At 44.0% G+C, this 17,471-nt stretch overlaps 1 long non-coding RNA gene across 3 annotated transcripts in view; it reads left to right on the top strand.

Moving 5' to 3' along the window:
* Positions 1–17,471, top strand: part of LOC123373185 — a 102,993-nt gene that overhangs the window by 57,189 nt on the left and 28,333 nt on the right. For 2 of the 3 annotated variants that reach the window (XR_006580600.1, XR_006580601.1), the window contains exon 4: positions 9,464–10,063. The exons of the other annotated variant lie outside the window; for it this stretch is intronic. This is a non-coding gene — a long non-coding RNA (uncharacterized LOC123373185). Of the gene's footprint in view, positions 1–9,463; positions 10,064–17,471 lie in introns of those variants that run through there. 3 annotated transcript variants of the gene reach the window in all.

Below are 17,471 nucleotides of genomic sequence, written 5' to 3'. Positions count from 1 at the left end.
TCCACACCTGGTTCTAGAATCCAGTGTTTCAAATGGTATCCTTTCGCTCAGGCCAAGACATCTTAGACAAACCCTCTGCACTCTGGTAGCTTGCTTCTTTTTCCTTTGGAAAGAACTTCAGCTTGACCATGCTTCTCGCCTTCAGTTTCGCTTTCTGATCTGAAATATGCTAAATTTATAGTGGGAGAGCCAAGTTCTGAATGCAGTGCTTTCATCGAATGTGAAAAACACCACAGATCACTTAATCATTTCTCTTACATTTTTAATGAAAAGAAAAGTAGCATGCCGACTTATTATTCATAGCTAACCACAGACAAGGTGGGGGACGTATCTATACTTTTCAGATAATAAAGATGAGGTGCTGCAAGAGATTGTGGTCTCAAAAGAGGAGATGTTCAAAGAAAGTGCTATATCAAACTGTAACAAATTAGAAGGGCTGGCTGACGTTCCTCCAAGACATCTGAGGCTAAATTAATTGGCTACCACAATGTAGATAGTCAGTCTTGTAGCTAAGTATGATCTTGGGAATTGCAGACCATTTCTGAACCAGGTACGTTAATTGGAAAATATTATAGTTAGGTAACAGTGAAGGAACAAACTGGGGTTGATTTTGTAATGGAAAATCCTCAAATTAAACAGAGGTCTCTTAGTTCAGTGACCTAACAAATGATCACCGAGTGCAACTCATGGAAATTCTTTAGCCTTGGCTGTGTTTCCATTTTACTAGCTGTAATATAGACTTAATAACAAAATAGCACTTCAGTCTTCAGATCCCAAGGAACATAAGTACTGAGCAGGGGCGGCTCCGGGCACCGAAGCCACGGGACCAGCGGACCCTCCGCAGGCAAGCCGCTGAAGGCAGCCTGCCTGCCGTGCTTGGGGCGGCAAAATGCCTAGAGCCGCCCCTGCTACTGTGGCTTGTGTTAGCAGTTCTGTTTTACAGACAGCATAACCAAGTACATAGATCTCAAACGTGATTTCCCTTTGGTTTAGTGGAAAATAAATGAGTTTATTACTTTTTGGCGATCAGAGACACCTGTGAGAATAGCCAAACCAAGTAATTTCCCTGGGCCTCATCTATCCTGTATGTGCTACAAATGGAGGAATTATATTTTGCCAAATGTTTTTAAAGTGCGCAGAAAAATTAAGGCCACTCAGTGGAAGAAGTAAGGCCTAGAACTCAGGATCTCCTCCCCCTCCTGCTGTACAAGTTGTCAGGCTGTCTGCAGTGATTCGAGAGAGTGAGTACCAGAGGTGAAAGTAAGCCGGTGCGCTCTACTGGGGCGGCCTGGCTTCCCCAGGCCCTTTAAATTGCTGCCAGAGCCCTGCCGCTGGAGCCCTGGAGTAGCAGCGGCGGGGCTCCGGGGTTATTTAAAGGGCCGGGGCTCCCGCTGCCTCTACTGCTCTGGGCCCTTTAAATAGCTGCTGGAGCCCTGCTGCTACTCCAGGGCTCTGGGGGCTATTTAAAAGGCCAAGCTGCCTCTATGGCCCCAGCCCTTTAAACCGCTGCTGGAGTCCCCGGCTGCTGCTGGTACCCCAGGGCTCTGGCAGGCTCCGGCGGCTATTTAAAGGGCCGGGGCCGTAGCAGTGGCTGCGCCCTGGGCCCTTTAAACTGCTCCCGGAGGGCAGGGCACTTACTGGTACAGGATGGGCCGGGACTGGCTCTGACTCCCCCGCCAACCAGGGGCCAGAGCCGGCCCCAACCCAGCCCCGTACCGGTAAGTCCCTGTTTCTACTTTCACCCCTGGTGAGTACCAACCTCCGGGCAGATTCTTAAGAACCAGGGCACGAACTCCAAATTGACGATATTTAGATTTCACCAACCAATTACCAAGTGTAAACTCCTCAGGCACTATGACCTAACCATGGAATCACAGACAGTTCCCTGGTGTGCTGTGATTTATCCTGCCATCCAGGTGAGCGTATCATAGCAACATTCAGGTTACTCCCAGGCTCAGAGGACCAGTCCCTTACCCCAGGGCAATTGCATTTTAGATCTCACAGCAAAGACAATGCTTGTATCCAATCCTATAATCAACTATATAAAGATTTACTAAAGAGGACAAGGAAACTAGAGAGTTATTTACAAGGTTAAAACAGAGATAAAGAAATTAGTTATTAAGTTTCAAAAAGTAATAGAAGCTTCTACAAGACACAAGCCCTATATGACCTTTAGGGCTAATTCAGGCTAAGCACTGGGGACCTCTTGTTTATGCCTAGTAACCTTGCCCCCAGGAGCCCAAGCAGCATAGAGATAATCAGTTGCATTGTGTAGGGGGTTTTATCCCTCTCCTGCCTTGTCTTCTAAGCTGCCAACTCAGGTGATGGGAGGAATCCACTTCCATGACTCATCTTCAGGGGAGGGCGGAAGACCACATGTCTTTTGTTGTCTTTATTGTCCTACAATAGTCTGTCCAGAGTTGATGGATCTTTCCTGTTGGGCAGGATGTAACACCTCTTGTTGCAGATAGGCACTTCACACTAGTTAATGTCTCTCTCTCCTATCTGGTGATTTACCTAGTCACAGAGGTTTACAATACAACCACTCAAATATTGCCTTGCAATATATGCTACAGCTGTTATAAGTGAGATCAACGCATGCAGCAACTCACAAGCATTCAATAAAATCTAAACACATTCTTAGTATTGTTAAAAGAGGTGTTAGAATTCTAACACACAGGTGAGCCAGACTGACTTTAACTATATATTTGCCAGTATTCCACTAAGGCATGGGGACCTTGGCATGAGCTGGCACTTGGCGTGCTGGCATCACATGAGTCCCCTTAGACTTTGATGAGGAGAGGTGGTGGTTCCATTTTACCAGATCCTGAAATACTAGAATAATTTAGAAGTCGCTCCTTGTAAGACTGAGGGGATTCCCAAGTTGTGTGTGCATGGGTGTGGGTGCATACACAGAGCAATCTATCAGCATCTGAAAAATTGTCAAAAGTCCTAACCATTTGTACCCAATCCACTACACTTGAGTTTTGGATGCCACCTTTTGCATATCACTCAGCTAATGCAAAAATAATTGGTACTTGAACGCCCAATGGCATTTCCCCCTCAATAAGGGGATGTTTCCCTCTGCGATTTCACATCTCTACTCTAAGCCATTTCAATTCTGGGGCTGATCAGAGAATGTTGCAACTTTATTATTTTAGTGGAGTACAAGGGTATATTTTTTTTCTTAAATGCGGCTGATCAGACTTTTAAAAAATTACCTTTCATTAGAGACTAAACCTGGAAAATGTCCTCCTGAAAGGTAAAGTCTTCAGACATTGATGATCAACTGGAAACTGATCCTTAGAATGGAAACGCGTGGGCAGCCTTCTCTTAGAGCTGTTGCCCCAGCTCCAGTTATAACCTCGGGTTGCTATGAATGTTGGTGCACCTTCACCTGAAATGAAACCACTGCCTTACCCACAACCCATCCTGTTTGCTGCATAGCTGGCTCTCTCAAAGGTCTCTCTTGGAAGATACTGTAACAGAGTGATTAGTAGAGCTGGCCAAAGAATCCCCAAACATACATTTGCACAACCTACCTCTGCTAGTGAGTGTGTCCAGGTGCCATTGCTGTCTACTGGAATGAATCAGAATGTCTCCTCTAGCCACTGTTGTCGGTGCCATCACATGATGCATGGAGGCAGTACATTTTAGTTCAAGTAAGAGAGGCCTGTTCTTCTGGAGCCAGAGGATCAGAGTCCACAGCAGTAACAGGGTTAGAAGTGCCAAGGGGCCAGTGTGCAGTAATGGTGATGACAATGAAGTTTTTGTTACACTCCTTTAAGTGCAGATCAATCTATCTAGGCATACACTTGAGTCCTTGTCAACAGGTATATTTTAAGATGTTATCACACATCATCCAGGGTTGTGGATTTGTTGGTATCCCACAGATTTACAAAAGCATTTAGGCACCCAACTGCCACTTTAGACACCTAAATCTCAGAAGAAGGCCCCACTGGGATTCGCAAAACCCTTGCTCAGCTGTGGCTGAACCCTGTAAGTGTCTAAGCTTGAAATGCTGTAGCTGCACCACTGTAGTCTTCCAGTGTAGATGCTACCTATGCCAACAGGAGGAGTTCTCCCATCAGCATAGGTAATCCACCTCCCTGAGAGGTGGTAGCTAGGTGGACAGAAGATGGAAGGATTCTTCAACCTAGTGCTGTCTACACTGGGGGTTAGGTCGGCTTAACTACGCTGCTCAGGGGTGTGGATTTTTCATACCACTGAGTGAGACAGTTAAGCTGCCTTAATTTTCCAGTGTAGAACAAGCCTAAATTGTTTCTGCTGTAAAAGCTCCCTGAGTGCCTATATTTCTGCCTCTGAGCATGTGCATTACTCTCCCAGACAAGGTGTCCAGATGCCTATGCCCCAGAATGATGGGCATTCTTTTACCTAACTTGCCTGTGGAGACCAGTTGGGTCAGAGCTCACCCACTAGATCAGGCCCCTGTAGGTGACCTGACCAAAAAAACCCCAAACCCTCCATTGTTGGGGAGAAGGAGGCCATCCCTCTAGCCCCGTGGTTAGGGTACTCGCCTGGGATGTGCAAGAAATCTGGTTTGAGTCCCTCCTCTGCCTGGGAGAAGGGAGAAAGGCGGCAGATGGCTGTTGAAATCCTCTCATGGGAGTGCCCTAACCATAGGGGCTGTGGGATATTTCGATGTGAAACACCTTCAGTCTCTTTTGGAAGCTGTTGCATAAACAATGAAAGAATCCGAGAAAATAACCACCACTCCAGAGTCAGAGCATTCACCTTGGCAACCCAGTCCCCCAGCTCCAATGGCTTTACATTCTTTGTCTACAGTGGAACAGCTTCAACAAGAGACAGACCGAGGGAAATCTATATCAGAATATCCTATGGGCCAGAGCTGTCACCTGAGAAGTGGCAGGGCCTTGTTCAAATCTCTTTTTCCCCCTTAAAAGGAATGGGGACTTAAATTAGAGGTTTTGCATATCTCAGCTGAGCACCCTACTCTCTAGGATAAAAGTTATGTGGGTGGTTCCTCCCTCCCTCCCCTGGCTTCTTTGAAAAACCGTGTAGATGCCTAACAACAAGAGTGGGTTCACAGCTGAGAATCCCAAGCAGAGGGAGGTACCTACCTCCAGCCCGGATTTAGGTGTTGATCTCCCCAGGAGGGGCAGAACTTGGGTTACACCCTTTTCCTGGTGTGACTTTCTAGGCACCTAGAAGTTAGGCCTGGTGACGCTCAGTATCACCACTCTTTAATTGCTTTGTGAATCCAGCCCTTCATGTATATGCCATTGTTTGTTAGTGATATTTCTGTTGTAGAGGTAACAGAGGATGTTACCATGGAATAGGTTATTCCGCTACATAAAAGAAAATGTATGAGAATTCCAGCTATTCATGGTGGTCACGTTCACATGGACTTGAATCTTCTCAGGGTTAACTTGTATGTAATACTAATTATGAAGCAGCTTTGGAATGCTGCACCTAATTGGGGCTTGCTGATTGGCTGTCAGTAATGTCATGTCTCTGGTGCCCAGTAAATACCCAGGTCAAACTCTCTTCCTTATTTGTATGAATTCATTCCACTTCATAACAGCCACTAGACATTCCGGGAAATGCATTTCAGAGCAATTATTCTACTTTCTGGGTGATTAAAGTCTCAGTTTTTGCCTTTTGGCCCTTCAGCTTTCTGCATTATCACACCATCCACGGTGTGCTAATAATCTCCCAGAAATTCATTGCCTGTCATGTCTCATTGCTAAAGCAACGTACACCAAGCCATGCATAATAAGGCTTTTGTTCATTCAGTGCTATGACTTTGTAAACCCTGAAAGCAAAGTGCTAAGAAGGAGAAATTTGTATAGTATGTGTAGATTGGGTTGCTTTTTGGTAACACAATGGCTTAATCGTCAGGTTTCCTGGATGCCTCTGTGCTTCCCACAACTGGGTTCAAAACTGTAGCGGCATTGGCCCTGCTTGGCTTGGAATAGCACTTCCCAGCAGCTGTGTCCCAGGCGTTTTCTACTTTCACTTCTTTCCAAAAAAAGCTAACTAAAGGACTTGCAGAACATTTAATTTTATTTAAACAAACCATTCATGGGCCAGATTCTGCCATGCTTTCCCATGCTGAGCTGTGCCTTACTCCACAAGCAGTTCCACTGGTTTCTGTAAATTTCTTTAGCAGAGCTGGATTAAGGCACAGATGATATATATAGTCATCTAGGACCCCAGCTCCCGGAGTCACGTGATGCGGTCAGAATTTCAGCTTGCATTTTAAAACAAAATTATCTTTCTAGACCTTGTGGTTGCAAAGATGAACTTGAAAATGTGACCCCACTATAAACAATGCCGTGATCCCCATCCAAGTCTGCCAACAGTGTGCAGCAATAACTCTGGTTGGGTGGTTTGCTCCATAATCACCTGCTCCTGTAGTAGGGGCATCATCCCATCAGAGAATTCTGCATGTGTGGGACCATTGCTGCTGTGACCCCATCATGGCTCAGCTGAGGTGGCGTTGGCAAGGGTCCCCAGGTGCATAGTCCTGTGCTCAGGTGGGTGGGGACTGAGCCTTCTCTCCTCCAGAACAGGCTTCAGCCTGCCTTAAATTGTGATTGCGCAGGGAGGGTGAGGCCCAGCCCAAAGATGAATGTTTGCAGGCGCCCGGCAGACAGCACTTGTATGGGTGGCCCTTGCAACTACAACTGCAAAGAGGGGCAGGGCCCTGGCATGACGGGTGGATTGGGGTGTACCTAGGTCCAAGAATTGTCTTAATCTGACCCGGCCCATTGGTGACATTAGGTACTCCTTGGCATGCATAAGCGTGGTAGAATCTGACCCTAAATGTCCTCTGGAGGTGCTAGTGTTCTATCTGATTTCAATACATGGATATATTACATTGTAACGTCATAGAATCTTAGAAATATCAGGCTGGAAGGGATCATGAGAGGTCATCAGGTCCAGCCCTTGTGCTGATGCAATAAACTGAGACCATTCCTGACAGATTTGCCCAATCTGTTCTTAAAAACCTCCGACGAGGGGGGTTCCATGACCTCCCTTGTAAGCCTATTCCAGAGCTTAACTACCCTTCTAGTCAGAAAGCTTTTCCTCACTATCTCACCTAAATCTCCCTTGCTGCAGATTAAGCCCATTGCTACTTTTCCTATTTTCAGTGGCCATGGAGAACAATTGATCACCATCCCCTTTATAGCAGCTCTTAATGGATTTGAAGAATGTTATCACGTCCCCCCATAGTCTTCTTTTCTCAAGACTAAACACGCCCTGGTTTTGTTTCTTTTTAAACTTTCCTCATAGGTCATGTTTTCTACATCTCTTCTTGTTGTTGGTTGTTCTCCTCTGGACTATCTCCAGTTTGACCATATCTTTCCTAAGGAGCGGTGCCTGGAATTAGACACAGTACTCCAGCTGAGGCCTCACCGGTGCTGAACAGAGTGGCCCAATTACCTTCCATGTGTTACAGATGATATTCCAGTTAATATACCCCAAAATAGTATTAGCCTTTTTCACAACTGCATTACATTGTTGACTCATTCAATTTGTGATCCCTAGATCCTTGTCAGAAGTACTACCAACTAACCAGTTAGTCCACATTTTGTAGTTGGGCATAATGCCTTGTCACTTGATGATGATATCGTGGTATAATATAAATAATGATAATATTAATTGATTTCTAATAATCCAAAATCCTAGTTAAAAACACTTTGGAGAAGTCTACATGTTAATAACTTGGACAAATTTTAAAAATGTAAGTGCCCAATACCATCAGCTCAAAGTAAAGATTAAATGTATGGCAACTTCATATTCGAAGTAGTGTGTCTTTTGTTTTTTATTGGGGAATGGGGGTGGATGGCTTTTTTTACTGGACAAAACCAAATGACAATTTATATATAAATAAATAAAACCCATTTGGTCTGTTCTGTCATCAGCAGTAACATCCCACTTAAATATAGTGAAATTTTGTTTCTAGTGAGCCCTGGTATAAATACACCAAGTTCACCTTCCTTAAAGATTGTTGGACTTTATCTGCAGTGGGGTTCCTGCGTACATGAGAATGAAACTCCCAAGGAAAGCCAATACTTGACTAATATAGTTACTGGCTAACATACATTAAGGCTACCTTCTGGTTTGTGGACAGTGCAGACAAACCATTACCCTTAATTAGATTATGCCAGAAGTGGGTAATGGTTTTACAGTCTGCTTCACATCATATTATGTAGGGTCACATCACATCTATTGGAAACAAGGTGACTCCATGTAATGTTATGGCAGTCCAGGAATTTGATCTCCTATGGATAGAATCTTAGACAGTCTAAAATATATGATGCACAGATGGACACTGACCTTTCTGTAGTGTGGTATAGTATTAATCCAACAAGCACGTTTAAAAGAAGTGAACTGCTTCATGCAGAATGAATGCATGGATGAAGTCTGTATAGATTCCTGTCATGATTGTTTGGTTGTTTTTTTTTAAATATGCATATTTTGGCGCTCTCTACCTTCATCAGTCTTTAAAAATGTGGTTTCACAGCTGAGGATGTCCAGTTGTAAACAAAAGTGCTATGAATTACCTGTTTATAACAGGTTGTATTATTATTATTGAGAGCTAATTTTAAGGTCAAATTCTACTCAGTGGGGGAGAAAAATCAGTCTTCAAAGGCAGTTAACATAAGAACATAAGAATGGCCATACTGGGTCAGACCAAAGGTCCATCCAGCCCAGTATCCTGTCTACCAACAATGACCAATTCCAGGTGTCCCAGAGACAGTGAACCTAACAGGTAATGATCAAGTGATCTCTCTCCTGCCATCCATCTCCACCCTCTGACAAACAGTTTTGAGCAAGATAAGGACATGACCCATTAGTTACATCTAATAGGAGGTGAGATTTTATGCAGGGTAGGCTACCATGTGAATCTCTTAGGGAATCAGATTTGTCTTTTTAACATTCCTCCTGCCAAGTGTACATTTCTTTATGAACTATTCCCATATAGATGTTCTCTATTTATTATCCAGTGTTTGATTTTTCTTTTTAAAGTGGATTTATCACTAGTGAAAGGTACTAGATGGACACCAGGGGAGCCTGGAGTTTTGTCGATCCACAGAATAAGAACAGGTTGGGGAGCAACAGTGCAAGTGTCTCTCTGAAACAGAAGGGCACCATGAAGAGATGGAGTGACAGTTCAGTCTCCATTAGCCATTCAGTCCCTGTTCTGGGATTGCAGTCAAGTATGCTCACAGTGATGGCATCTCTTGACCAGAACAAGTCAACATCTGGGATGATTTAGTTGGGAATTGGTCCTGCTTTGAGCAGGGGGTTGGACTAGATGACCTCCTGAGGTCCCTTCCAACCCTGATATTCTAGGATTTTATGAACATTTTTCAAATGTTTGAAAAAGTTCACTGGAATTTTGAATTCCAATTTTTAAAAATGGGTGAGAGGAATGTTGAATTTCTGGAATTTTTAATCTGCTTTTCAGTCCTCTACAGAGCTGGTCTAAATGTTTGGAAATTTGGAGGGGGAAGAAAGAACTTGACCAGCCCTAGGAGACACTCTGATACCACCTCAATTCAAATAAGCCACCAACAGCCACTGCATGGTAACACCTGATCACTTACTACCACAACAAAGTCAAGCAGATGATTTAGGTCCCAATCCTGCAAAAAGTTATTGTAGTGTTTACAACTCTCATGACTTTATCATGAGTCTGTCTGTCTATCATCATCAAAAAAAAAAATCAAAGCCTCGACTTTAGGGTCAAGGGATTGTGAGAATCTGTTTTCATTTTTTTAAAGGACATTTCTAAATTTCAATAGATGTGGGGAGAAATTTCAGCATTATCCAAGTGTACCCCTAAAGGCTCAAAAGCTAGCAGGTGAATTAAGAACCTTCATATATATTTTAAACTATTCTTATTTTTAAGCCAGTCACATGATTTCTTGAGGCCTAACTCATTATTTTGGAATGTTTGGGTTGGAAATACTGTGCTTAAGTTTACAACTGTGAGAAGTTCTTAGGCACTAACATGTGCCTGAGACTTTGCAGCATTGGCCTTAGAGATGAAAGGCTTTGTCCTTATCAATCCCCTATATCACCTAGTTTCTTAGTACATAACATTTAATTTGTGTTTTGTTTTTTTTAAAAGCTGCTAATCTGAAATCAACCAATATCTGCAGCATTGAATTCCCATGCTATTAATAACTCTGAAACAGAGTTTAGATGTTAACTGTGGGGGGGGGGGGGACAGTTTATTAGAGTTCTTGCCCAAGGCTACATCCAAACCTGTGTATTAATTATTTGTTAACCTCAGAAAAGAGGTCAGTTTGTTAAGATCACTGCTTAAATAAATTGGATGATTTATTTCAAAAATACTTATTAAATCTTTTATCTTCACTGCTGTCAACATGACATGATTCTTCAGTTCTTAATGAATTTTTCTTAAAGTTATTGTCTGCTAGCTATAGAACTAGATTGAAGGTGTTGGAGTGATTACAGGGAATCTCATCTGAAACCTTAACATCAGGCTGTAAAATCTTTGATTTATGCCATAATAATGCTTAGTAGGAGTTTCTTTGAGAGCACACATAATGCATTCTTAGCACATAGAATAGGGCACATTTTCCTTTTACTGATCAGGCATCTCCATAAGTCCCCGGCTGGGTGTTCCTTGGCATCAGTCTCTCCGTGGGTGTAGAACAGGCAGAACAGCACCTACGGGTCCCTCCCTAAGTTGGTAGTGCAAAAGTGTGGAGCACGGAGGAGCAGCAAGGAAATGGTTAAGGGCTGCCTGCCACAGGAGCTTAAAGGAAGGGATGTCCTTTCTCCAGGGTGGAGAGAGAGGTCTCTGGGCCCTCGCAGCCTGCTTTGGTCAGGATAATAGCTTTGGTATGTGTAATGGACTGTGCCCCGAGGTAAGGGTCTGAAAAAGATTGTGGTGTGGCACTGGCTCTTTCCTGGGTTAGTGAGGGAGGAACATGTCAGAGGAGTGGCCAGACCATGATGTGCCCTTGGAGACCGTAGCGAAGTGGCACAAATTAGAGCACCCCTCAGGCTGTTCTAAGCGTGTTGAGGCTAGGGCAGAGATCTAGTGTGTTTTACACTGCACCCTTCTTTTGGTGGCATGTAGTGTTTACCCATGAACCTCCCCTAGCATGGGTCTAAATAGCAGTATAGACAGTGAGGCACAACTCAGGCAAGCATTGGGTTTGGATATGTACCAGAGTACATACTTTGCATGGCTCGCTGCTCACACAAGCCATGCCTCCCATCTACGCTACTGTCCTTAGCAGCATATTTCTACTGTTGCCTCTCTGCTGCTGGAGCCTTTCTCCAGGGAAAAGGCTCAGCCTCTGAGCTCACATTCAGCTGATTATCCACCATGACCCCCAAATCTGTTACAGAGTCTCTACTTCCCTGGGTAGAGTCCCCCATCCTGTAAGGATGGCCTGCGTTCTTTGTTCCCAGACGTGTACCTCTGTTTTCAACTAACATAGCTTTTTGATCAAGTCCCTTTTCTATCAATTATATTTCCTTCCAGTTTTCCCCATGGTTCTCGCTCTCTCTCTGGTGGGTCTGTAGATTTTACTTCTCTCTACTTCCCTTCTCTAATAGGGGCTGCTAACGTACTCGGGTCCATTTTTTTTTTCTTGCTTCTCCTGGCCTGAAACCTTTCCTAGTCTCCTTCTCACTTCCCAGTCCCCTACGTTCAGTCTCCTGTTCTTCTTTTGTTCTGTCACCTCACCTCTTACCCCAGCTTCAGTTCATCCTCTAGGCCAGTATCTAGATTCTTCTTTCTCTAAATGTTTTTCTCCACCTTTCTCCTTTGGGCGGATTCCAAGCCCCCTCCCGGGGCAGCATTCTGTGTTGCTGCATTGCAGCGGGTGCCAGTGCCAGGGTCAGGGTCAGGGCTAGTGCAGTTTGCTCTGTAGGTCTGTCACGGGGCTGATGCGCCCAGTCACCCCTTGGGGGCAGGGAGGAGATGCATTACAGCCTCGCAGTTGAGTCCATAGGGCTGCCCCATGGCCTTAGTCAGTATCCCCACCCTTGCTATCAAGGCAGTATGGCCTAGTGGCCAGACTCAATACTGCCGCCCTTGCTGTCAGGATAGTGCAGCCTAATGTCCAGTTAGTGGTACAGCCCCTATTCACAGGGCAGTGTGACCTAGTGGCCAGAGTCAAGATTACAGTCCTTGCAGTCAGGGCGGTGCGGCCTAATGGCCAGAATCACTGCGATTGGTGAGCTGGGCCACCACCCAGGGGTGGGGGATGGCCAGGATAGGGGGATCTGGGCCCGCCCCCTCCACTGGATCCCAACCCAGGGCCCTGTCAGTGGTGGGGTTACCCGCCACCAGTGTGGTGGGGGTTCTACCAAACCACACTGAGCTCTGGTCCGGTTCTGTAATCATTTCTCCACAAAGCTTCCCTGAGTCACTTCCTATCTGAGTCTCTGGAGTTCGCCGTCTCTGGGACTCTCCAGTCTCTCCACTCTCCGCTACATCACAAGCCTGTGTGTCGGGGTCTATCTCCAGCTGCTGGCCTCTGCTCTTTGGAGTGCAGGTGGTCCTCTCACAGAGGCTATCAATGCACCTCCTTCCCCACCGGCAGTCAGCCCAGACTGAGCTGCTCTGCTGCCTTTTATATCCTGGCTCCAGCTGGAGCACGCCCAGTAGAGCTGTGGGGTGGCCTCCTCAGCCAAGAAGAAAGGGTTAACTCCAACTGTACCAGTGTGGGGCTGACACACCCTGTCGCAAGGTCCTTGATCCTGCTTCCATTGAAATAAATGGAAATTCTGCCATTGACTTCAGGGGTCGTAAGATGAGACCTTAGAAAAGCCTCGTTGTGGCTGGAATATCACTTGGGGGATATTTTCACCACAAAAGAATGATGTGGTCTTAACTCGAGTTAGCTAACATGGGTTAAAATCGCAGTTAAGACACGACAGCTCAGGTTTTAACTATGGTTAGCAGCTCGAGTCAAAGCCTATAGAGAAACCTGTGGTTGAACCCAAGTCAAAAGCAGAGTTGCCAAGTCTTCACTGCCATTTTGTACTTGGGTTAACAGCTTGAGTTTAATCCCAGGCTCCCCTGTAGGCTTAAACTCAAATGGCTAACCTGAGTTAAAAGCAGTGTTGTGATGTCTTCACTGCTATTTCAACCCGAGTTAACTAATGTGGGTTAGCCAAGCCCCTGTAAGTACACACCATTTTTTGCAGTGAAGACATACCCTAACTATAATAATGTATGCTCATTCAATAGCTCTCTCTCTTTAAGTTTGGTTAGCCTATTAATTGAATTTTAGTGAATGTTAACAAAGAAACAGACTTGGCTTAGATATAAGTGCAAGTATGAAATTACAACGCTCGGAGAGAGAAGAAGTAGTTTAAATTTTTAGCCTTTCAACTCCACACTTTGGCACTGAGCCAGACGTTCACTATATCATGTCATTAAAGTTGGCCTACTTATGTCAAGAGCTGAGCGAGACTTTCGTTTAAGTTTTGATGTCTGAATATATTGCTAAACCCCTTGAAAATGAAAAGATGGTGTTCTAATGATCTGGATTTGGGGATTTTAGATTCAAGAGTGTTGTATACCATATTTACTGATGATGCATGACTACGTGCAAACCTATTTTTGGATGATGAAAGGACTCTTCTCGCAAGCCATTCACATGGAATAGGCACAGGGAAGCTGACCTTAATCACAAACACAGACGAGCATGCCATTCTCCCATGCCTTGTTATTAGTTACCTGGAAGCAGCAGGATTCTTATTCTTATATAAATCATATAGCTAGGAAATGTTAGGACAGAAACACACTGCTCCAGAGCTTACGTTAGCTCCCTGTCCGATTACCTGGGAAAAAATCCTTTACATTGCTATCTTATTTATCTAAATTCAAAGTGTAAATGAGAGAATTAATTTATTGCCAGACTACAGCGTTTGTGGCAGGTGTAAACTAAACAGATGATGTGAAGTTCTCATGAGGAAGATAACAAGGACATAAACCATGATATATGTGGTATTTCTCTTTTCTGAGCAGAAGTGGGTGAGTTGTTTAGGGGTTCATCAAATGTCAACAGGAATGTCATTATATATCAGAATGCATCATTAATGACTTTGTTGCTTAACTCTGAGCATTAAGATTTGCTTTTTAACTCTTTCTTGAAGTCTTGATTTCTATTGTCTCCCATTCTTTGGGCAATTAGGAAGCAAAGATACTTCTCAGTTATTTCTGGGTGGTAATGCGTATTAGAAGTTGCTCTTGGCACCCTGCCTGTGATTAGTCTAAAGTTCATTGTACCTGACTCAGTTTCATGAGACATTTTGGGTCCAGTTAACTGCCTTTTTCTGACAGAACCATTTTGGTAAGAAATGTTCTGGCTAACTCTACTGGTCATCCCATCTCAAAAAGGATATTGCAGAATTAGAGGGTATTTGGAGAAGGGCAACAAGAATGTTCATAGGCCTGGAAAAAATCTTATAGGAAGAGAGAATGAAAAGTTTGGGGTAGTTTACCTTAGTGAGGAGATGAATAAGACGGGACATAATAGTTTATAAATCAATGAACAGTCTAGAGATGGTAGCTCAGGAGTTTCTGTTCTCAGTCTCATGCAACAAGTACAAGCCAACATCAAATGAAATTGAAAAGTGGCAAATTCAAAACATAAAAGGAAATAACTTTCTTCACACAATGCATAACTACACTTTGGAACTCGCTGCTACAGGATTCATTGAGGCTAAGAACTTGGCAAGATTCAAGAAGGGATTGGACATTTATATGGATACCAAGAATATCCAGAGTTACAACTGATATGTTCAAAGTGATATTAAACCTCATACTCATAATACAATCTGTAACTACTAGAGACCTGGCTGAGACCTACTGTGAGGGGCAAATTATCCTACAGTGGCCTTCTTACACCGTCCTCTGGTGTGGCTGGGACTGGCTGCTGTTCAAGATGTGATATTGGACTGGATGCAGGGCCAGCTCCAGGCTGCAACCCAGCAAGTAGGTGCTTGGGGCAGTCAACGGAGAGGAGAGGCAGGTCTGGCTCTTCGGCGGCGGGTCCCTCACTCCCTCTTGGAGGGAAGGACCTGCTGCTGAATTGCCACCAAAGACTAAAGCGGCGGCAGAGCTGATTGCGACTGCAGCTTTTTTTTTTTTTTTTTTTTTTGCTGCTTGGGACGGCAAACACCCTGGAGTCGGCCCTGACTGGATGGACCATGGTCTGATCCAGTCTGGCAATTCCTCTGTTCCTCTAAAAGGTGAAGATGCTCAGAACTTCCCAGACAGAGCTCAGCATTTTGCAGCACAGGACCCTAAGTGATCTGCTCAGCGTGAGTGAGTGTCAGAACTGGGAACTGATCCCAAGAGTCCCTGTCACCTGGTCTAAAACCTAGATGGAAATTCTTCCTTGTGCTACATCCTTATTTGTATTAAAATTATGTACATATTGGTGTGAATGTACAGGGAGCTTTAAAAAAATTATAGTAAAGCAAATCAGAATGACCTAAGAATGTCTGAGTGGTGTACCCTTCAGCATCAATGTACATATTTAGATCGCTCCATGACCCGTTTAGCAAGCAGACATATTATTTTCCATGCAGAAAAGAAATTACCCAGGCCAACTGGGCAATCAGACAAAGTATTCATTTGTATCGCTTTAAGCCTTGCTCCAAAATAAAAGAACAAGGAAAAATTGCATAGGAGCACCTCACTTTAGACTCACTCAAATAACTCAAAATTAAATCCTTGAATTACCCCTGGAAATATAATCTCACACATACACACAGAGGAAAGCATTTTTTAGTGTTTCTATGCCCAATTGCAATGTTTGAACCAATCACAGTAAGCAAAATAAAAATCATAACAATTTTTCTTGCAAATGGCCCGATAAGAGAACCTCTGAATGGTCTCTCTGCATCAACCAGGGCATTCAGTTCACATCTTATCACTTTCTCAGTGTTCCTTTCATTTCAAAGCACTGGTTCATCCTTTTATTTTATATTTGCTTCTTCCAATCGGAGTGATCCATAGACTTCCTACCTTTTGGTAACGGTGTGCGACTAGGAACATAAAGGGACACCAAGCAGAGCAAGTCAATTGGAGAAAGCTTGTGTCACTAAATGCAGATGGGATTTTGTTTAATGCTAGCATAGCCAAATATTAAATCCTGCTCTGTGGTGTACAGGTGCAGTTCGGGGAGAAGCAAGAAGACACCTTTTTGCACTCAAGAGAACTAGATACAGATATTGGGGATTGGTCCTGATTTGAACAGGGGGTTGAACTAGATGACCTCCTGAGGTCCCGTCCAACCCTGATATTCTATTATCAGATTTTTGCTGTTGCACGAGTACTGGGAGATAAGGTAGCCTACTGATGGTCAACAGCCTCTAGGGTATTTGGTCTGTAGGCTGGGAGGTTGGCCAGGCTCTCAGCCCTCCTGTGCATATGCTACCATTGGCAGCAGAGCCTGGTGGGGAACCCATGCTTTTTGTTTGAGAAGCTTTAGGGGCATATCCGTTGGTAGAGGAACATGAATAAAAGCAGATATTTATGAGTGGGCAGACCAGTTCCCTGCAGTACTTCTACACAGTGAATGCTCTTTGAGAAGCCTGTTAATGGTTCAAAAGTTAGATCATAGAAAATCATCCAATAATCAACTCTTTGCCATGTGTCTTATATTGGGTCTGATCCAGCTTCAGTGGAAGTAAATGGAAAGACTCTCATTTACTTCAGTGTGGCTTGTTATTAGGCTTTCCCCACCAAAACAAAAATATTATCATGTCATTCTTCAAAATATTTAATATGCAAGAGCACAACAGCTATCCTGATTAATAACCCATTCAGTTGTCAGGGGCTTCAGTAGTTAACCTATTTAGAAAAAAACCAGAAATTAAAGGAAAACTAATGAGCAAAATGAAAAGGAAACATCTTAATGAGACAATTCAGCACAAGGGAGATTTCTATACACCCTCCCCCCCACACTCTGAAATCTGGTTCATTTTGACCTGATTTCTAAAATCTTCATACTTTTTATGCCTCCTGCCTCTGTTCATAAACCCTTGGTAGCTGAGCATAGATGAAAGCAGATATTTATGAGTGGGGTGACCACTTGCCTGCAGTACTTCTACACGTCATGAACCTGATCCAAAGCCCCTGGGGGGTCAATGGAAGTATTCCCATTGGTTTCCAAGACTGTGGATCAGATCCCATGTTACTAACTGGTTACTATAATGTACAAGAGAGACAGTATTCCAGTTTTTAGGCAGTTAGTTATAATTTGATATCTCAGTTTAGCTGTTGGATGACTCTCCTTGATGTGCTGTCTTGCTCTCGCTGGTGTAATAAAGGATAGATTTAAAGCCTGCCTCCTCCATGCAAGAAATCATAGAACCTACACCCAGTAGGGAAGAAAGTGTCAGGAGTCCATCTCCAGCAGCAGAAAAGTCTGCATAGAATCACTCATTTTAGGCTTATGCTGTTTTCT

Source organism: Mauremys mutica, chromosome 6 (genome assembly GCF_020497125.1).
Source record: "Mauremys mutica isolate MM-2020 ecotype Southern chromosome 6, ASM2049712v1, whole genome shotgun sequence".
NCBI classification, from domain to species: Eukaryota; Metazoa; Chordata; order Testudines; family Geoemydidae; genus Mauremys; species Mauremys mutica.
Note: the sequence above shows the minus strand (reverse complement) of the source record. Positions and strands in the feature narration are given on the sequence as shown.